Here is a 23034-nt window from a genome sequence, read left to right as displayed (position 1 = left end):
GGTCATATTGGGATGTCTGGACGGTGCAAATGATTTGGACTGAACTGCCTGTTTCCATGCTATATGACGGTATGTCTCTATGACTCTCCGAAGAGAGTCCTTCCATACCCAGAATTAAACCAGTGAACCTTCCCTGAACTGCCTTCTATGCCATCAAATCATCTACCCCCAGATCAGAGAACAAAAACTTTTTCAAATATTCCAGGTGTGCTCTACTTAGTGCCTCGTATAGTTTTAGCAAACCTCCTCTATTTTCATAATAAATATTGAAGAACTCCAAGTGTTGAAGGCCTGAAACACTAAAACAACAGAAATTGCTGGAGAAACTCAGCAGGTCTGGCAGCATCTGTGGGTCACCAGATTCAAAACATTAACTCTGTTTTCTTTTCATAGATGCTGCCAGACCTGTTGAGTTTCTCCAGCAATTTCTGTTTTTGTGCATACTGTTAGTACTCTACTCTCTTTTAAATAAAGGCCAACATTTAATTTGTCTTGCCACAAAATGTGGATGCTAGCTTTTTGATTTATGCTTAAGGACTCCCGAGTCCTTTGAGCTGAAACTTTCTACAGAGTTCCTCCATTTAAATAATATTAAACTCCTCTGTTCTTCTTACCAAAGTGCACATTTCCATATTCTCCCAGGTAATGTCCAAACCTTTTGCCCACTCACTTAACCTGTCAATATCCCTCTGCCAATTCTTTATGTCATCCTCCCCCTTGCCATCCCACCTTTTTTTGCATCACCCACAAACTTGGCTACAGTATATTCATTGTCCTCATCAATGTCATTAATTTCCAAAAGCTTACTTTTAAAATTCAGTAACCAAAAGATGTTTGGGTATTTCTCTATGTTATTGTATTTATTTGGGACGATGCAGTGAGATGCAATCTAAAATTTAGGTTCACGTTGTCAGTTCCTAACTTGCTGAGGAATAGATCTTCACTTTTCCTTTAAAGGAATGGGCCAAGCAGATGTTAGGCTCCTCCACACAGGCAGTATGTGAAATTTTCAGCTGCCAGAGAGATTAGCATAATGTCTGCCTGCCCTCCCAGCTGTTGGATGAGGTGTGGCATGGAGCAGTCTACAGAAAGCCAAGTTAGTTGAAAAAGAGGCCCTAAAAAGGGACAGTTAAAATACAAATTGGGATTGGCCATCCCTGGTGTGTAATTGATAGAGATGACACTGGTGAGATGATTTGATCCATTGGGAATGCCTCCAGTTTCACCTGCTGCCTGAACCAGGTGTTCAAATGTGCCAGAATGTGATCCTAGTAATGTGGAAAACCATCCTCACTGTAAAGGCTCAAATAAAGATAAAATACTGTCAATACTGGAAACCTGAAATAAACACACGGAATACTGGAGACACTTAGTTGGTTTGGCAGCGTTTGTGAGGAGAAAAACTGAGTCAACATTTGTGTCCAGTATAACAGAGTTCCGAAGAAGAGTGATACTGGACTCAAAATGTTAACTCTGTTCCTCTCTATGTAATTTTAAAGACCATCCTAATGACAGCAACTAATCATAGAAAAATTGATCACTGTTGATAAAGCAGCAAAATCCTGGGTTAGAGGCAGATTCTGCTCTGCTTATGATTTGCTTCCCAGAAGAATTTCAGGACTAAAATGCCTAACTCATAATCACTCAGCAAAATCAGAACGGCCTGTCCTCGCCATCCTGATTCCCCAGTAACCTCTGGTGTCCTTACATTTGGAGTTCAATACAGATGTCTAGAAGCTGCTGTCAATGATTGTAATCTTCTCCAGAATTCTTCAGGATGCCCAGCTTGTAATCAATTTAAAACCACTGATCAAATAAGAACTTCCACTCTCACGTAGTGGGAGAAATGAATGAGATCTTGGCAACTCGAACTCTAATGCCAGCCAAAATGTGGTCTATTCTCTGTGGGACACTGGGTCCCCACTAGCAGTGGCCGTTCCCAGGGCAAGTCGTTGGTGTTGTTGGCTCTCATCAGGAGAAAAGGTGAATGGCTGGTTAGCTGAGGATGGAGTCTGAAGCCCAGAGCATGGACTAAACAAGGGACAAAACGTGGAACATTATGGAGAGACAGAGAGCGAGGACGGCAGCAAGGAGCAGAAGCAGGAGGCTAAGACTGATGAGTTACAGCATTGAGGAGACAAAGTCATGGATAGAGTCAACTAGTTTCTGACAGGGATTAGAAATCCAGAAAAGGATGTGGAGCAAACTTACAGCTAAAAGAGACATAGGTGGATCACTCGGTCAACATGCCTGAGTCCAAGGAGTCTTGAATAAAAGAAAGATTGCTTTGGGTCTGGGAGACAAGGTAAACAGTTTCCCCTGGCCCCCAGGAAATTGGCAATAGTAGTTTCAGTGACTGGCCTTTCTACCCAGTTGATTAAAGATGAATAGTAAGGCTCTTGAAGGTATTCTGATGGATCTAGAGCCTCAGCTATAAATGTCACTTGTTTCTCACAGATGAACTTTCCCAATAATGCTTATAAGAATGTTAAGTCAGTGGAATTAAGAACTCCTGTTCTATAAGATGCATCTGCTTGAATTTTATGTAACATTATGTGCCTTATCTAGCTACAAAAGTCTTTGAAAATGTCACATCTTCCTTCTGACCACTTGTGCCTTGGAAGGTGCAATTTCCTCTTTGAAGCTTGCTTGCAAAGAATGAGCAGTGGAAGGATTGACTTGGTTATTATGAACCTCAGAGCACTCAACACTCTCTACCTCCTTTAAAACATTGTGTTCCTGCACCTCTGTCTATGTTACAGTTCTTGGAGTATCTGAAAGAAGGCAGTCACAAGATGAGGCAAGGTAAGACTGACTGTACCTATCATCAAGGCTGCATTTGACCAAGTGTTGCATCAAGAAGTCTTAGCAAGCCCTAAGGCAGTAAGATCTTAGGGAAAACTCTACGCTCATTGGAGTCACGCTCAGTGCAAGGAAAGATGGTTGTGGCTTTGGAGGTCAGTCATCTTCTCAACACCAGGGCATCACTACCCCCAGCAACTGCACTGATAACTTTCCCACCATTTTAAAATTGGAGTGAAGATGTTTGCTGCTGGTGACATAGTGTTTTTTACTATTCACAATTCCTTGGATACTGAACCAGTTCATACCCACATGCAGCCAGATCTGGACAACACTTAAGCTTGGGCTGATAAGTGGAAAATAAATTCATGCTACGCAAGTCCTGGACATACCCATACCTAACAAGATAGAATCAAAGCATCATGCCTTGATTTTCAACACCAACACTGAATTGTTGAATCTTCCAGGGCTTGACCAGAAACCGGACCAAACCAGCCATGTAAATACAGTGCCTATAAGAACAGGTCAGAGGCTGCAGCAAATAACACGCCTCCTCCTGACTCCCTGCAGCCTGGCCACCAACTACAATACCTAAGTCATGAGTGTGATGGAATATTCTCCACTTTTCTGAATAAATCCAGCTCCAACAACTGTTGAATTGCTTGACACCATTTAGGACCAGGATTCCATCTTTGTTGGCACCTTATCCACTACTTTCAACACTTCTTCCCTCTACCACCACCACACAATGGCAACAACATATATCATTTATAAGATGCACTAAGGCTCCTCCAATACCACCTTCCAAACCTATGATCTCAACCATCTAGAAGAGGAACGGGAGCAGCACCTGCTGACAACACCCCCTCCAAGTTACATATCATCCTAACGTGGAATTATATTGCTGTTCATTCACTATCACTGCGTCAAAATCCTGGAACTCCCTTCCTAACAGGAATCCCTGTGCATGTACCTACGTGGAGCAGACCATTGTAGTTCAAGAGGCCAATTCAACAGAAGCTTTTCACACATAATCAGAGATGGGTAATAAATGATTTCTCTGCCAGAGAGATAACCCACAAAAGAATAAAGAAAGGTGAGAAAGAAGGAAAGTATGGCTAAGCCATCTAGAACAGGGCAGTAAGTGATATCGGCAGTAAATTGCCGCCAGCAACATCCACGTCCTATGATTGACTAATCAAGTATTGCAAGTTATAAATGATTTTGTGGGAAGTGGAATACAAAAAGAGGAATAAGTAAGATGATTAAGTACAGTACATCATCTTCAACGGTTTCCACCCAAACACTGGCCATGACTTCAGTGCAGCTGCTTGAATGGTGGTAAATTTCATCTGCTCCTGGGGACTGAGGATATGTGTCGGTGTCTGTTTCCTGCCATTGAAGGTTCTGCTGCTTCAAATTATGGTCCACCTTATCCTGTGAAAAGGAAGGGTGTGTGTCAGAGCATGTGATGCAATGTGTTTAGATGATGTCCCTTTCATGCCTAAATATGTGGCAGTGAGTTCCAGTTGTGATTACAGGTGTGAGGCTTGCAACTGTACGTGAGGGTGAGGGAAGGCTACAAATGTGTTATATAAATTATGATTGATAGAGGCCAATATTAGTGAGCAAAGAGGTAGAGGCGGTGAATTGATAAATATAAAGTGATCAGTATGAGGCTCTTGGGATAATGGGAACTGCAGATGCTGGAGAATCCGAGATAACAAAGTGTGGAGCTGGATGAACACAGCAGGTCAAGCATCATCTTAGGAGCACAAAAGCTGATGTTTCAGGCCTTTTTCTGATGAAGGGTCAAGGCCTGAAACGTCAGCTTTTGTGCTCCTAAGATGCTGCTTGACCTGCTGTGTTCATCCAGCTCCACACTTTGTCATCTAGTATGAGACTCTTGGTTCAGTTCAGGATACATCAAGATCAATTCACTGACCTTAATCATCCGTTGACCCCATTAACCTCGTTCAGTCATTACAACAGAACATTTGAGACAATCTGCATCCCATACCTTCTGACAGTTTGTCAGATGGTAAAGAAAGGACCTTTCTCTTCCCAGTCATCTCCCGTACCAAGATCAAGTGCCGCATGTAAAAACTTTGAAGAACATACCATGCCACGCTCAACCACTACGCTCTTCCTGTTCAGAATATCTTACGCATCCTATTCCAGTAACTACTCTAGCTAGAACGTACTTTGTGTTCAGAAAATACAGGGTGGGGTTTTAACTGATGTAGTCTAGTGTTTAACATTAAACTGAACATAGCAACCATGCAATGTAGGTAGCATGTTGCCTACAGTGGAAGGAACAGGCATGGGTAAATCATTCAGCATAACCTTTATGCCTGTTTTAAACGGCAATCTAATTTTGCCTTGTGATATTTTGATGTTCTGGATTGATAGGCATAAAAAATCTCTTGTTTCTTTTTATGCTGATCTTTAATTGAGAACCTGAGCAGGTCAAGGCCAATAGCAAACCATAAGAAACAAGCGTGCAACACAGTGACAACCTCAACAAATGTATTTAATTATTGTATAATCATGGAAACATTATGGCACAAAAGTAACCATTCAGCCCATTGAGTTCATGCTGTATGCCAAAATTGTATTTTTAATGGGCAGGTACAAAACATAGATAGAAGAGTTGGGCTTTTCCTGCGCAGACATTTAACTTGGAACCACTGCCAGCTCTTAGCAATTAAGTCAGTTTGTTGTCAAGGATTCTGTTACAAATGTACTTGATAAGAATCTTGGCAACTGGCAGAGCTCCATTCCTCAGATATCATTCATTTCATGAAGGATAACAAACAGCAGCTGGGGACCTTGGGAAATCTAGAATCATCCCTGGACTGCATTACATGCTCCAAGTCTTATTTCACAAAAAGCAAATATAACCTTTAAAATTTAAATTGCTGAGCTGTTCACATGTAACTAGGGTACGGTCAGTCAGTGATTTCTAAATGCATCGTTAGTGAATGCCAGGATAACATATTGCACCTTATTTTGATGTACCTTCATTTCCTGAGCTACTGATGTTTCTTTTCTTATGGTGTGCTATTAAATTTCCCAGTGATTCACCCTATTAAGACTTTGACACCTGACACCCATGTACGGTAAAGCTCCAGTTTAATTAGGCTGAGTATCAAGTGAGCCTGCTTTTGGCTTAGTACCATCATCTCCTATTTGTATATAAGTGGATGTCTGAGGAATTATGAGACCACGTATTTCTGGACAGCCTTAATTTAAAAAGGATGATAAAATTTTCCTAGTAATAAATCAACATTCAAATGCAAAATCTATTAAAAATTTACAATTCTCTGCCCTATTTTGTTCTTAGTGATAGTTCAATAAAATTAGGGCTATTGAAATAGAAAGAAATAACTTGTGCTTATACAGATCTATCAAATCTTTAGGATGACTCAGTATTTTGCAGTCAATGAGTTACTCCTGAATGACTCCTGTTATGATGTCAGCACATAAAGCAGCCAATTTGTGCTCCAGAAGAGTCCACAAACAGCATATAAATAAATACAGTTAATGGCCCAAATCTGTTAACTCCCAAAATGTGAACAGTGATCACAATTTATAAATAAGCCAAGCCTGTTGACTGAAAAGCAGTAGAACATCCACCCACCACCACGATTTGTAGGTGTATCCATCACTCTCTGCACCGTTCACTGGTTGCATGTAATAGCAACGAGCCCTATATAATGTTGTTCTAGCACTGTGTAAAACTAGCTTGTTCCTCTCAAAAGGGTACTGCATTGTGATTGCTGGAGGTGCTGAACTTATTGGAAATAGTAACAATCAACGTTGACTGACCCCGTTAAAATGAGTCTTTTGACTGTGATGTGATAATGGGAACTGCAGATGCTGGAGAATCCAAGATAACAAAGTGTGAAGCTGGATGAACACAGCAGGCCATGCAGCATCTCAGGAGCACAAAAGCAGATGTTTCGGGCCTAGACCCTTCATCAGAGTCCTCTCTGATGAAGGGTCTAGGCCTAAAACGTCAGCTTTTGTGCTACTGAGATGCTGCTTGGCCTGCTGTGTTTATCCAGCTTCACACTTTGTTATCTTTTGACTGTGATGTTGAGTCTTGTTTTAAAAGATGGCACTAAAGAGGGATATCATGCATCTTTAAGGGGAGCAGGAAGCTCTCTGGGAACATGCTCAGAAGGCAGTGGCAGGAAATACCAGGGAAGTCAGTGGCAGGCATAAAGTTCCATGAATGTAGGCACAGTTTCACACAAGTAGTCAAGTCAGTGAGTGCAACCTCAACTGCCAAATTCTAGCAACTGCACTACAAACCTCAGCAATTTCTCAATTCACCAAGACTCCCCTCAAATACTTCTCCATTAATCAAAATAATCATACTTAATACTTATAATAAAATGTGAGGCTGGATGAACACAGCAGGCCAAGCAGCATCTCAGGAGCACAAAAGCTGACGTTTCGGGCCTAGAAGGGTCTAGGCCCGAAACGTCAGCTTTTGTGCTCCTGAGATGCTGCTTGGCCTGCTGTGTTCATCCAGCCTCACATTTTATTATCTTGGAATTCTCCAGCATCTGCAGTTCCCATTATCTCTGATACTTAATACTTATGCCCTTCAACATACAAACACTGTTGGAATCCTCAAATCCATGTCTCATAACTTTTACTATTTCTATTCAGCTATACAACCATAAAAGCCGCACCACCTAAACAGGATGCGTGGCACACACATTTCTTGCAACAGAAATTAGAGGAAGCAGGAACTGACTGGAGGGAGACAAGCACAGCTGCATGTTCTAATTCCAATAGAGAAGATAATGTTGACCATGATGGGGAAAACTGTTGTTGAGGCAGAAGATGAGGATATCCACATACCTAATCTTCATTCTCTCATTGCACATCTGAACCACCTTGCAATCTCTTTTCAGTCACTAATGGCACATGATGGAACCCCAAATCTTCTTAGAAGCAACTGGCTAGTGAATAACCCATTATGTAGCCAAAAACAATTAATTCACCAAAATACCGACCACAGCCTGCAGATGATCTCAAAACTGAGTAACAATAGAAAATTGCTCAAAACGCTTAGAATTGCAACAGCAGCCAGAAAACGTAATCAAACAACCAACTTAGAAATAGTTGATGATTCCTTTAGATAGTACAAAATAAAACAGCAACACAATATTAAATTTCCTGAATAATGGGCAACAGAAAGTAATAGTTAATGGTTATTTTTCAGGCTAGAGGAAGGTTTGTAGCTGAGCTCCTTGGACCCTTACTCGGATCCTTGTTCTTCCTGATTTATGTTAATGATCCTGATCTTGGTGTGCAGGGGGAAGTTTGGAAGGTTGCAGGTGCTAAAAAAAGTTGGAAGCTTTGTAAAGTAATAAACAGGACAATGTAGAATTTCAAAGACAATGATAAGTTGGTGGAATGGGTGAATATGTGGTAGATGAAGTTCAGTATAGAGAATTATAAAATAATATAATTTGGTACAAAGGACTTGAGAAGATTGTATAAAATAAAGGGTATATGAACAGAGAGAGACCTGTCTGTATATGTGCAGAATTTGTTAAGAGTGGCAGATTGGGGAAATAACAGTTAATAATGCATACAGTAACCAAGGCTTACTCATAATGACAAGAGCAGAGAGGTGATGCTGAACTTTTCTAAGATACTGGTTAACCCTTAGCCAGAGTATTGTGTTCAGTTCGGGGTACCACACTTTAGGAAGGATGCAAACGCATTTCATAGAATTCAGAGGAGAGTTACGAAAATATTTCCAGGAATGAGGAACTTCAATCAGGAAGATAGTTTGGAGAATTGCAACTGTTTTCGTTGGAGAGAAGATGGCAAAGAGGAGATTTGATTGAATTTTTCAGAAGCATGAGAGGTCTGCATAGAGTAGACATGAAAAAGCTGTTCCCGTTCCTAGTAGGATCAATAATAAGAAGGCACAGATTTAAAGTGATGAGGAATTAAATGTAAAATGTAAGAAAAGCCTTTTTCTTGCTGTAAGTGGTTCAAGCCTGGAATACACCACCTGGAAGTGTAACGCAGGCAGGCCCAGTGAGGCATTCAAAAGGGCATTAGATGTTATTTAAATAAAAATAATGTGCAGGGCTATTGCAAGGGGTAGAAGAATGGCACTCAATCATGAAGGTCATTTACAGACCCAGGGAGACACAATAGGCCAAATAGCTTCCTTCCACACCATAGATATTCTGTCATTCACTGGTTGGTGAGCATGGAGGAACCTGACACTGATTGAATATGTGTTTAGTTGCAGGAGATTGCGAGGTTATGGACTGTAATATGGGGCTCCAGATTAAGAGTGCTGGAATTAATGATTTAATTATCTGCTGGCTCAGCATGTGGTGGATGTTCTTCAGGAGCAAATACAGAAAGCCTTTTATAAACATTGTACCCAGTGCATATCATGTTGGAAACATGCAAAGTAGATACCAATTTGGTAACTTAAGAGAGCTTGTAGTGTTCAAAAACAGTTGGGGACTTAACTTTGCTCCTCAACTCCTCTATCTAGCTTGGGTGTTGTCTTTTTTTGATGAAGGAATACCAGTCAAGGAATGAGGTGCATTCCCCAGTCTCCCAACCGAGGTCGATAAATTTCTGTAGTGTTTCAATGAGCTAGATAGAGAGAAGATGTTTCCACTTATAGGAATATCCAAACTAGGTTCCAACAGTAGCTCCTTTACTGCCACGATTAATGACATCAGTGACGGAGCCTGGATTTTCCACACATGCGTGATTCAAGTATTGACTTGATAAACTCACTGAGCCATCAGGGGTCCTTTCTTGTTTTGGTTTATTAACAATACCAATTCAATGAAGTTTCACTTGACAGTCAATCAACTTGTACGATTCAAAGAGCGCTCTATTGCCTTTAAACCAATGAATTGCTCAATGTTGAGACTGGTGGTTCTGGAGTGACCAGGATTCCAACAAGGGATTCTTTGAGAGTCCTTTAATGTTCTCTTGGAATTCAGACTCCTGAGAAGACAATTTGTTCCCTCAGGAGTATCTGGATATGATTTGTCAGCTTCAGCAAAGTCCACTAGCTGGCATCTTTTGGATCAAGGAAATCACTAAACAGCTCCTTGTGACAAACCCATCTATCAAATGGCAGGTTTTGAATTACCATGGCAAATGTAGTCCTTGCTAAACAGATTCTGAACAAGCCAGGCCCCTACACTCCTGGGGCCTCAGTACATATCTATATACAGTTGTGGAGAAATAGAAACAATGCTGCATATTATCAAGATGTGTCCCCTCAACAGATTAAGTAGTGGGCATATCATCTTAAACTCAACAGAAGAGGCCATCACTTGACTCCATACGTTTGCATTCAACAGATAAAAATAAAAATCAGAATCTATTTGAATGTTTGAGTGTTAACAGTACACCAGAAGGAAGAACGAGGTCACAGTTATTATGACGTAATGCTGTGACAATTTCTACTCATACATTGGAACAATGCAATGCTCTGTTCTACACGAATGTTCAATCAGAAAGTAATACAACCCAGCAAGCTTTTCATCTGAAAGGCAAGTCAACGTATAATCAATGCTATGCACCTTTGAAAACATTATGTCCAAGGTCACAGAAAGTACATTATGTGCTGATTGGTATGTGATAAGTAGTGACTGTGTTCTGCGGATAAGAGTATTCTAATTTTATAGATTGATGAGATATTTCACCTCTGTGTTTGCTACCATCAAATAGAATTCCACTAACCCTACGAGTACTGAATGTTCTTTTTGCTTTCCAAATATTCCTATGTTGTTACTTTACCCATTTACCAACAAAGAGCTATGTTTACCTTTGCTCATAGCACATTAACCATGGTTTATATTTACACAAGATAATGAAATGTGAGGCTGGATGAACACAGCAGGCCCAGCAGCATCTCAGGAGCACAAAAGCTGACATTTCGGGCCTAGACTCTTCATCAGAGAGGGGGATGGGGTCAGGTTTCTGGAATAAATAGGGAGAGAGGGGGAGGCGGACCGAAGATGGAGAGAGATTCCCTGAGGTTGGTCCGGAGGGAGGAGGGTAACTTCTTCAGGTTAGGCATCCCTGGAAGAGGCTTCGCAGTGAGGTTAAAATTGTATCAGGTGATAATGGGAACTGCAGATGCTGGAGAATCCAAGCATTCTCCAGCATCTGCAGTTCCCATTATCACTGATATCATTTATATTTACACAGTTGTCTTTTATCTGTTTAAATATTAGTATTTCGCAAAGGGACTTATTTTATGAATGGAATGAATGCAAGTCAAATTATCCAGGCGTTTCTCATTGAAATCCTACTGGATATGTCAATTGCACAATGGCTGAGATCCACTAACAAAGATGTTTATTTGCCATGATGTGATCACACAGGAATCAGAAGTACTTCATGTTAATAATAGACCCACACAAAGAAAAGTATTTTGCAACGAGGCGAGGGACTTGTTATCAAGCCCCAACAGTTCAATCGCGTGTAGATTTTCTTGTGATCGTCTATTTATGGAAACTTTCTTGGAATAGAATGGAAAGGAGAGGATGCACTCAATATAAGCTAGTTAGTGATTTAATGATTCTGTATTTTGTTGAAGCAAGAAGAATGGACAGCTTCTTTGTTCTCAAGAGAAATGTTAGAATGCTGTATACCTTCATTGGCTTGTCAAGTGCTTACATAGGACGAAAATAAGGACATTAAAATGGTTCCAAAGGAACATTACCTTATATATTCAATTTAATATTGTCATCACAGGATAAGTACAATGCACTTATATAGCACAGTAACATGTCTTTGTAGGCAATGTTTGAGGATGTTAAGCAGATATTCGACACTGTCATGCCTTTATTTACATGGAATATCTAACCGTCTCACTTTGATATTCCATGGCCCTACCATTATAAGCATCCTGGGGGTTACTACTTACCAAAAATTGAACTGAACCAACCACATCAACACTGTGGTTATGAGAGCGGTTCAGAGGCTACAGTGAGTAAATCACCTTGTGTCTCCGTAAGATTTTTCCTCCATCTGCAAGGCACAAGACAGAAGTGAAATGAAATATTCCCTTTGCCTGGATTAGTGTCGCTCAAACATCCCTCAAGATATTTGACGCTATCCAGAACAAAACAACCCACTTGATCAGCATCTCATCCACTATCTTAAATGCTTCCAGCAGTGATGAACAGTGGCTATATTCTCTACATAAACTCCCAGCAACTCACCGAGATTCCTTAGACTGTACCTTTCAAATCCACAACCTCTTCCACCTGGAAGGACAAGGACAGCAGATGCATGGAACGACCATCATCAGCAAGTGCTCCCACAAGCAACACACAGACAATATAGTTCCTGTGTTGCAGCTATATTTTCTTGCATTCAATTTCACTGGATCAAAATCCCTTCATAATAACATAGTTTGTGTTCCTTTAATACTATCTTCAGCAGTTCAACAAGCTATTTCATCATCACATTTGCAGGCATTTAGGGAGCAAATGCCGCCCAACTTGCAATACGCATATTCTAGAAAAGAATAAAAAGAGCACTGCACACAAGGACACAAATGGAGGAAAATATATGCAAAAACCTACACAGAGATCCAAGGCACCACAGCTACAACTCTAGTAAGAAGGTATGGTTACAGTATGGTAAGTTCACACATGCAGTTTCCATGATCAATTTTTCTTTGAGAATAGAAAATATTGACACAAAAATGTAATAATAATAACTCACACTTTTTGCTGGGAAATGCATTGTGGTTCAAATTAATAGTGAAAGTATTAGTAATGTTTTATTAGAATTTTATCTCTACATCATTCCCACTGCTTTATAACAGACTATGCTGGAATTACATTTTCCGAATTTCTTTTCCCAAGTTTGTGGATGATTCGATTGAGAAAAGGCAGACATGTGGAATTTAGAATTCAGGAGCATCCTGGATCAGCTATGATCTCATTGAACATGAAGCAGACTCAACAAACTGAATGGCCTGCTTCTGCTCATACATCTTAAGGTCTTATGAATTTATTCTAAACCAATCGAGCTAATGTGTTTAAAATTCCCACTTTCCTCGTTGTAAGGGTATTATGTGAAATGGATTTTGGGTAGCCTTAATCTAGTATGACCAACTTAATAATCTTACTAGAAGAACAAGATCAGGGGAAGAAACATACAGGTGTATGAAAGAAATAGATTTCCAGAAGCAAACAAAGGAAGAGGAGATATCTAAATGTTACTGGAAGGGGAAAACAGACTTCCAAACTGAGGGATTAATGTTGATAAGGGGAAGAAGAGTGACCAAATTCATTAAGGAAAGAAAAGGACCAAATGGGTCATGGGCCAAGGAAAAGAGGGATCTTCCAAAGTAAAGAAGGGAGATCATACAAAGGCAGATTAATTAGGGTTATTTTATTGGCTTAGTTGGAAAAAGAAAGAAAAATATTGCTTATAAGTGAATAGGGTGATGATACAACAGAAAATGAGTAGGGGTAGCAATTCTTTCCTTTCCTTGACAACCCCTTTGAAATTCTACCTTCTCCCTGACTCATGTCCTGCAGTAATTGACTCATACTGAAGTATTGCTCCATTAATACTTGCAGACTAACTGTCTTATTTAAATAGGGATAGTAAGTACTGCAGATCCTGGAATCAGAGACAACACAGTGTGGAGCTGGAGGAACACAGCTGGCCAGGCAGCATCAGCGGAGCAGGAAAGTTGACATTTTGGGTCAGGACCCATTTCTGAAGAAGGGTCCCAATCCGAAACATCAACTTTCCTGCTCATCTGATGCTGCCTGGCCTGCTGTGATCCTCCAGCTCCACATTGTGTTGTCTTATTTAAATAGCCATCTTTCTTGCATGAACTTAGACTGTGAGTATCACCTGGTTATTTGTCGATAACCTGAAAGCCGTTCTCACATGGTGTCCCCACACTTGCTAATTTTACTAAGACAAAGTGATAATTATGAGGCAATCCTGGCTGACAATTTTATTTTCAATCTCCATCCTTAGGACATCCAGATTGCCGCACCTCTGCTGCCATCTTAATCGAGACCGAGAGACTCAAAAATCAGACATTTGGCCATTCACTTTTAGACATCAAAGTAAAGTTAAGAACAAGCAGCTGTTCTTATTTGGTTAGATGCAAGCAAAAAGGAGTCAAGGGACAAGTTACAGTCATTGTTAATTATTGAAGCTGAAACAAATCTTCAACTTGCAACTCTATTCTCTGATGCATTGCTCAAGGTGATGCCTTGACAAATCAGGATCAACTTGCTTGGTTTAAATTTAACAGAGCTTGGCAGCTACCTGTTAGTTATCATATATTGGTGCATTACCCCAGAAAATGCCTCTACTGATCAGACCCCATTTGCGAACCAATCCTTTCTGATATAGTCTAAAATGTTTTTCTTCTCACATTGGAATGTCCCAATGAGTGCAAAATGAAAATCTTCATCAAGATCTGTCTTTATGCAGCAATTTTAAAGTTCTGTGCTACCAAACAACTATTTAGATGTGGAATGTAAAATATAATTACAGGAGAACAAAGTTAATTAAATGAAGAGCAAATCAGTAAATAGGAAAATAAGAAAATAATGAAAAATGAAAGAGAAATACAAAATTAAATGAGAAGAAATCTAAGAGAATGAGTTAAACTGGCCCTGAAGAATAAAGCAGATTTGCAATATAACTTATAAATTATACATTTTTATTTGTAAACAATGTCAACAATATCTGACCACAGCTGTCTCTTAATACATAGCGAACTGCTGGAAAGGGTACAAACTATTTATGAGTTCCAAAATAGAACAGCCATCTGAGAATAAATTTGATTGACAGTAAACTGGATTGACATCAGTCAAAATGAGGGTTGTACCTGCTGCCAGTTTTCTATGTACTTCTGTTTCCCACTGTAACTTCACACAGCAGTATCTTTCCTTGCTCATTTTTCTGAATACAGACCAGCAATCTTAACTGTTCTTCGCTATCCTGCTATAAAATCTTTCAGAATCTATCTATTGCTGCCTTAAAAAGTATTCAAGGACTCTACTTGCCCTGTCTTCTCAGGAATAATATTTCAAAGACTCAGCCCTTTAGAAAATAAAACCACCTCATCTCCATTTTAAATGGACGACCCCCACAATGTTTAAAAAGTAGGAATATCCCTTCACATCTACCCTGCCAAGACCTGTTAGAATCTCATATGTTTCAATCAAATTGCCTCTTACATTTCTAAACCTTGGAAGATACAGGCCCAGCCTGTCCAATCTTACCACAAAAGAAAAAAATTTCATTCAGATGTTAATCTAGTAAACCTCCATTGAGCTGCCACCAATGCATTTACACCCTTCCTTAAATAAGGGTGACTGAAGCTGCTGTATGGTGACTGATACTCTAGATGTAGTCCCACGAATACCTTGAGTAACTTAAGCAGAACCACCTAACATTTGTATTAAATTCCTCTTCTAATAAGTAATGAGTTGAATCATCATCCATTATTGTAATGTACAGCAGTCTAGAAAGACTGAATGTCCTATTCTTGCTCCTATGTTCTATTTTTGCATGTTATAAGATTCTGTTAACTTTTCTAATTACTCGCTGCACATGCATAAAAACATTTTTCAATTCATGCACAAGGATGCATCTGAATCTCAGAGCTCTGTAATCTCTCACCTTTTGGATAAAATGCCTTTTAAAAAAAAATCTTCCAGCCAAACTGAAGAATTTCACGCATTTTCATATTATAATGTATTTGCCGCAACTTTATTCACTCGCTTAAATTGAATTGAATGATATTTGTCACTTGTATTTAACAAATAAATAGTGACATGTGTAATATGTCACCGTGCTCCAGTGCAGGTTTGACTTACAGAAGATATTAAGATATAAGACTGAAATTAAGATATAAGACTTAAATATAAGTTAAAACAGCTTAAGCCATCTGTATCATTTTGTAGCCTCCTAATGTACTCTTTACAAATTACTTTCCCAGCTATTTTTATGTTGACTACAAATTTAGCAACTCTACACTCTATACAATTTTATAAATTACTTTAAAGGATGGACAAAGTTGAGGTCTCACCACATTTGCAAAATGAAGGCTGGTCGCGTTACTTGTTACAAACTGTTAAAGGGATATACAGACCATAAGGAGGCTACACGCTTAAAACAAAATTTATGCCTACTCTTTATTTTAATTAAATAATCTTCTCTCCATGCCATTGTACTACCTACTACACCATGAGGTTTAATTTCTTGCTGTAAACTTTCAGTGGCATTTTATCAAATATCTTCTGGACACCCACATTCAGTACAAGCAACTATTCCCCTTTATTCGCATCCAATATCAATTCCACAAAGAACTCCAAAGTGGTCAAACATGATTTCTCTTTCACAAACATATGTTGACTCTGTGTAATTACAGAGAAGTTTCCTAAGTGCCCTGCCATAACTTCTTCAATATCTTCCAATATTTTCCTAAATGACAGATTTTAAGCCAACAGGCCTATTGCTTCCTACAGTCCATCTCCTGTCCTTTTTGAATAGAGCAGTTATATTTGCTATCCTTTAATGTAATAGGACCTATCCCCAAATCAAGAGAGCTGGAAAATTTAAGTCAGTGCACTAACTATTTAACGAGCCACTTCTTTTAAGATTGTAGGCTGAAGATCATCAGGATCTGGCTAATTATCAGACTGCAGCTACAATAATCTACTCAGAACCACTTCACTGGTGACTGTGATTTCCCTGAATTGCTCCATCCCTTCTATTTCCTGCTTTATTGCTGACATGTGCCATGTATAGATCAGATGCCCCACTGTCAGGTGATTATAAAATTGCATATCCTTCACCTGTTTGCAACAAGATAGGTACTAACTGTAATCAACCATCCTACATTTGTAAAACTCATAACACAAAGTGGTCATCATAAGGTGTAATTCCATGATTGGATGGTCATTGATAAAAAGTCCTGAGTGTGCAACAAAATTATGCTGACAACCGATATACTGCTGTCAGTCAGACTCACAGAGTGGCACACTTGGAAATACAGGAAGCTACATATTAGTACACGGTGCACTGCTCTTTGCCAGCAGAAAGAACAAGTACAAACACTGCACCTGCTTTAACTCAACAAAATATCCATTGTTTGATCAATTCTTAGGGCAATATCTTGACCAATCGGAGACAATATCCCTGCTTTAAGTTTCAACAAAGCTTACCATTTAACTGTCAGTCAACATTAACTGGTGCATTCTCCATGATAATACCGTCAGTCCACCTGGCAACTAATCAAAAGTCTCCTTTCATATAGGATAAATGTCTTTTTCCCTTTACTTTGGTGTTTCTTGTAAATCGTCATGATGAGATCAAGACAAAACGTTACAAGAAGTCTTATTGATTCTGTCTCCAGGTGCCCTGTATCATTTGCTTTGTCAAAAACAGCTTATACTTGCCATCCAAAAAGATTAAAATTTAAATTTGCAGATGTCATTAGATGTCTTACCACAGGAAACTCTGGAGTAATAATTTGCTCATTAACTCAGCATTGCTTTACTGATATCATAGCAACAAATGCTGCTACTGCTCCCCTGCTATTATTGAACTGATTAGACCACAAACAAGACCTGAGTTAATGGGAACTGCAGATGCTGGAGAATTCCAAGATAATAAAATGTGAGGCTGGATGAACACAGCAGGCCAAGCAGCATGCTGCTTGGCCTGCTGTGTTCATCCAGCCTCACATTTTATTAACAAGACCTGAGTGTTCATTTTAAGCAGGTTGCAAATCAATGAGAGGCACCAAATTAACAGTCAGACTTTCATTTTTGATTTTCTGGTACCTACACTGTGGGACCATTTCTTTGTGATATGCAAAAAAGATAGTCAGCAGTGCTGCAGTAAGATAAACTGATGGACATCTGCACTACATTAGTAAATAGTATTGGAACTGGTGATTTATATAAACTGCTCCTATCAATAGTGTTATGCAGTGACAGAAAAGCATTTGTTTTTCTTCAAATTGTAAAATTTTGGTATTACATAACTTTTTGTACTTCAATAATGTAAGGAAGTGTAAAATTACTTATTCTGAACTAAACAGTACTCAAATGGTAAAAATAAAATGTGAAAGATTTTGTAATTAATCATTGAGAAATTTCTATCACAGATCCAAGATGTGGATTGTTTGCACTTAAAGGATTTAAGGAAGAGCAGTAATGCAATTCATTTGGCATCTATCAGCCAGTTAACTCAATATCTGGCATTGGGAAAATGTGAAAGCCTATTATAAAAATTGCAATAGCAAAGCATTTAGAAAGACATCATAAAATCAAGCAGAGTCAGCATGGGTTCATGTAAAACCAGACATGCCTCACAAATTTATTACAGTTCTTTGAGGAGGTAAGTAGAATAGATAAAGGGAAGCCAGTAGAAATAATTTATTTCAATTTCTGAATCTGTTTTCCTTCCTGGTTTTAAAAAAAGCTTCATCAGAGGCTGTACTGGAGATGTTACCCAGCATGGTAACAAAACGTCTGCGATACAAGAAACCAGCTCGGCGAGCCAACCAACTGCAACACTCGCAAGCCACGCTACAAATCTGCTCCAAAACCTTAGATACCAGTGAAGTGAACATTAGGCTATTGTTGAGCTGCTCCACCAATTGAATGAAATATCTTCAGCGTGTTCGAAATTGCCTAACCCAGCCAAGAGGGACATCGACTCAATTGTTTTTAAGTGACAGTAGAATTCCTCTAAGATCAGAGGAAACTAAGAGAAATCAATGTGACTTTAAACAGGGGAAGACAGAGAAAACTTAAGAAGAAACAGTCATGGAGAAATAATGAAGGTCAATAAAGAGCTTCTGAAGTACAATCGAGTTTTGAGAAGATTTGTAGCTCAGGTTGAGGTTCTAGACGTAAGTTTGCTCGCTGAGCTGGATGGTTCGTTTTCAGACATTTCGTCACTTTTTTTTATTTGAAAAAATATACTTTATTCATAAGATGTACAAAAAATAAAACATATTTATACACCTACCCAGTCATGCAAGCTGCTCCGGGTTACCCAGGGGGTACATACATCAACTAAAGGAAAAAAAACAAACAAACAAAGTAGAAAAAAAAACAAAGCAAAGAAAATACCCCGGCAGTTGTCACCCCACACAGTCCCAGTTGGCTCCCTGACCAGTTGGTGAAGGCGCCAGCTGGGCCCAGGTACAGGATAGGGCCCTTTCTTCTATTCTGGACGAGGAGTTTCATACCGTGGTCTTTCTCCACTGCGCCTTGACAGCGGCTGCCCCAAGCTTTAGCGCGTCCCTCAGCACGTAGTCCTGGACCTTGGAGTGCGCCAGTCTGCAACATTCGGTCGGGGTCAGTTCTTTCAGCTGGCAGACCAGCAAGTTGCAGGCAAACCAAAGAGCGTCTTTCACCGCATTGATGGTCCTCCAGGCGCAGTTGATGTTGGTCTCGGTATGCGTCCCGGGAAACAGCCCGTAGAGCATGGAGTCCCGCGTCACTGAGCTGCTTGGGACAAACCTCGACAAATACCATTGCATCCCCCTCCAGACCTCCTGCACATAGGCACACTCCAGAAGGAGGTGATCAACAGTCTCGTCTCTGCCGCAGCCACCTCGAGGGCAGCGTGCGGTGGCGCAGAGATTCTGGGCATGCCTAAACGATCTCACTGGCAGAGCCCCTCTCACCGCCAACCAAGCAATGTCCTTGTGCTTGTTTGAAAGTTCTGGCGATGAGGCATTCTGCCAAATGACTTTGGCAGTCTGCGTGGGGAACCACAAGACGGGATCCACCCTCTCCTTTTCCCGAAGGGTCCCAAGGATACTACGTGCTGACCACTGCCTGACGGCCTTGTGGTCAAAGGTGTTTCCTTTCAAAAATTTCTCCACGAAGAACAGGTGGTACGGAACGGTCCAACTACTCGGAGCGTTCCGCGGCAACGAGGCCAGGCCCATCCTTCGCAACACCGGGGACAGGTAGAACCTCAGTAAGTAGTGACACTTGGTGTTTGTGTACTGAGGATCTACGCACAGCTTGATGCAGCCGCACACAAAGGTAGCCATCAGGGCGAGGGTGGCATTCGGTACGCCCTTTCCCCCATTTTCCAGGTCTTTGTACATGGTATCTCTGCGGACCCGGTCCATCCTCGACCCCCAAATGAAGTGGAAGCTGGCCCTGGTGACCGCAGCGGCGCAAGTCCAGGGAATAGGCCAGGCCTGGGCCACATACAACAGTACCGAAAGCCCCTCGCACCTGACAACCAGGTTCTTACCCGCGATGGAGAGGGACCGGAGCGTCCACCTGCCCAGCTTCTGCTTCAATTTGGTGATACGCTCCTCCCAAGTCTTAGTACACGCCCCAGCTCCACCAAACCAAACACCCAGCACCTTCAGGTAGTCTGTCCTGACGGTGAAGGAGATGAAGGAGCGGTCGTCCCAGTTCCCAAAGAACATGACCTCGCTCTTACCCCTATTGACTTTGGCACCCGAGGCCAGTTCAAACTGGCTGCAGATGTCCAATAGTCTACTCACCGACCGACAATCGGTGCAGAAAACAGCGACTTCGTCCATGTACAGGGAGGTCTTGACCTGAAGGCCTCCGCTGCCTGGGATAGTCACGCCCTTCAGGCTCACATCCTTCCTGATGGATGCGGCAAAGGGCTCCACACAGCACACGAACAAGTCAGGAGAGAGCGGGCAGCCCTGCCTGACTCCAGATCTAACAGGAAAACTGTCCGATTCCCACCCGTTGGTCGAGACTGCGCTAACGATGTTGGCGTAGAGCAGCCGGATCCAATTGCGGATGGCCTCCCCGAACCCCAATTTGAAGAGGACGTCCCTCATGTAAGCATGAGAGACCCTGTCGAAGGCCTTCTCCTGGTCCAGGCTGACGAGGCAGGTGTCCACCCGCCTGTCCTGCACGTGGGCGATCATATCCCTGATGAGCGCGAGGCTCTCAGCGATCTTCCTGCCTGGCACAGCACAGGTTTGGTCAGGGTGAATCACCGACTCCAGGACAGACCTGACCCGGTTGGCTATGACCTTGGCCAGGATTTTGTAGTCCACGTTCAATAGTGAAATGGGACGCCAATTCTTAATTTCTTCCCTCTCCCCCTTCCTCTTGTAAATGAGGGTGATGATGCCCTTCCTCATGGACTTGCACATTTCCCCTGCCCGAAGCGCACTATCGTACACCTCCAGCAGGTCCTGGCTGACCAGGTCCCTCAGAGCGGAATACAGCTCAACTAGTAAGCCGTCGCTCCCGGGAGTCCTATTCCTCTCCAAGGGCTTGAGGGCTCTGGTCAGCTCGTCCAGGGATATCGGCCGGTCCAGCCACTCCCTCGTGCCGTCGTCTAAGACCTCCGTGATAGATGACAGGAACAACTTGGAGGCCGTGCTGTCCGTGGGTTTCATGTCGTACAGTCCGGCATAGAAGGATCTGCTGATCCTCAAAATGTCGGGCCGAGACGACTTCACCGAGCCATCGTCCTCCTTCAGCCGGCTAAGCACAGAGCTCTCTTTGTGCACCTTCTGAAAGAAGAAACGTGAGCATGTCTCGTCCTGCTCCACGGAGTGGACCCTGGACCGGAAGATTATCCTGAAGGCCTCCGCGGCGAAGAGCGAGGCTTGCTGGCCCCTCACCTCGCGAAGGTCCTCCGTGGCATCGACGCCCATCAACTGCAGAAGGAGCAGGTTCTGCACCCTTGTCTGGAGTCGCGACAGCTTTCCCCGCCTCTCTCTCGCCTTCCAAACACCCTTGAGGACAAAGAACCTCTTGATGTTCTCCTTCACCATCTCCCACCAGTTGCCCGGAGACTCAAAGAGGGGTTTCACGGTTCTCCAACCGGCGTACTCCCTCTTAAGCTCCTCGACGTTCTCTGGGGTCAACAGAGTCGTGTTGAGCTTCCACGTCCCCTTGCCGGCCAGCTGGTCATCCTGTAAGTGACAGTCGGCCAGCAGGAGGCAGTGGTCAGAGAAGAACACCGGCCCGATGCCGGTGGATCTGACCGAGAACGTCCGTGACACAAACAGGAAGTCTATCCTTGAGCGAATAGACCTGTCTGGCCGCGACCAGGTGTACCTCCGCTGCGCTCCGTCTCCAGGGGTGCTGAAGACGTCGAGCAGCTTGGCGTCCTTCACCGTGCCCATCAGGAATCTGGACGAGACGTCCAGTTGACTCCCCCCACCCGCTGTCCCCACGCCGGATCTTCCATCTGCATCGATGATGCAGTTGAAGTCTCCGCCTAGGATGACCGGCCTGGACATATCCAGCAGGGGTGGAAGCCGCTGCAGGACGGCCAACCGCTCACTCCATACCGCTGGGGCGTACACGTTGATCAGCCTCAGGGGAGCGTTCCTGTAGGTGACGTCAGCCACTAGGAGGCGCCCCCCCCCACCACCTCCTGAACTTGAGAGATGGTGAAGTCGCGCCCCCGCAGCAGAATAGCCAGGCCCGAGGAGCGACAGTCGTTATGCCCCAACCAGATCGAAGGCCCACAGGTCCAGGCGCCAGTCCATTTCCCGTACCTGCCGAGGTGCGGTATCCCGCAATCCTGCAGAAACAGGAGGTCCGCCTTGATGGTGGTCAGGTAGGCCAATGTGGATACACATCTTGCGGTGGACTTGACGTTGCGCACATTAATGCTCGCAATTCGTACCCCCATTGTGGGCAGTGACTGCGGTACCCTCCCCAAGTCCAAGGTCCAGCCCCTCCATCTGTCCCTTCATGCCCAATGCCCGGGCTAACTGCTGGACGCTCTCTGGGCTCAGGAAACCGTCCGTGCTGCCTTCTGGGTGGCATCCCCCCGTCGTGGGTGCGGAGGCAGGAGGGTCCGGCTCTGGGTCAGGCTGGGGACGTGCTGTTTCCTCCTTCCCGCCTGGAAGTTCCGGGGGGCCCTTCAGTGCCCCAGTGGCACTTGACTGGGTGTTGGAGGGAGCCTCAGGACGCTTCCCATCACCTGGAAGCGTGGTGCTGCTTTCCTTCTCCCTCAAGATCTTTAACTTCTGCTTCAGGTGGGCCCTCTCCGAATCCCCCTCGTCAGAGGAGCTCTTATAGCCCCCGTAGCTGCCTCTTCCCGCCTGATGGTTGCGGTTCCTGGGCCCGTCGATGCACCTTCCTCCTCGCTTTCCGGACGGTCGTCCACTCCCCTGGGTTGCCTGTCGCCGCCTCCATCGACTCCGGGTTGTCAGGGGGGAGC

The sequence above is a fragment of the Stegostoma tigrinum genome, chromosome 6 (assembly GCF_030684315.1).
Source record: "Stegostoma tigrinum isolate sSteTig4 chromosome 6, sSteTig4.hap1, whole genome shotgun sequence".
Taxonomy (NCBI): domain Eukaryota; kingdom Metazoa; phylum Chordata; class Chondrichthyes; order Orectolobiformes; family Stegostomatidae; genus Stegostoma; species Stegostoma tigrinum.
This window is presented reverse-complemented; position numbering follows the sequence as displayed.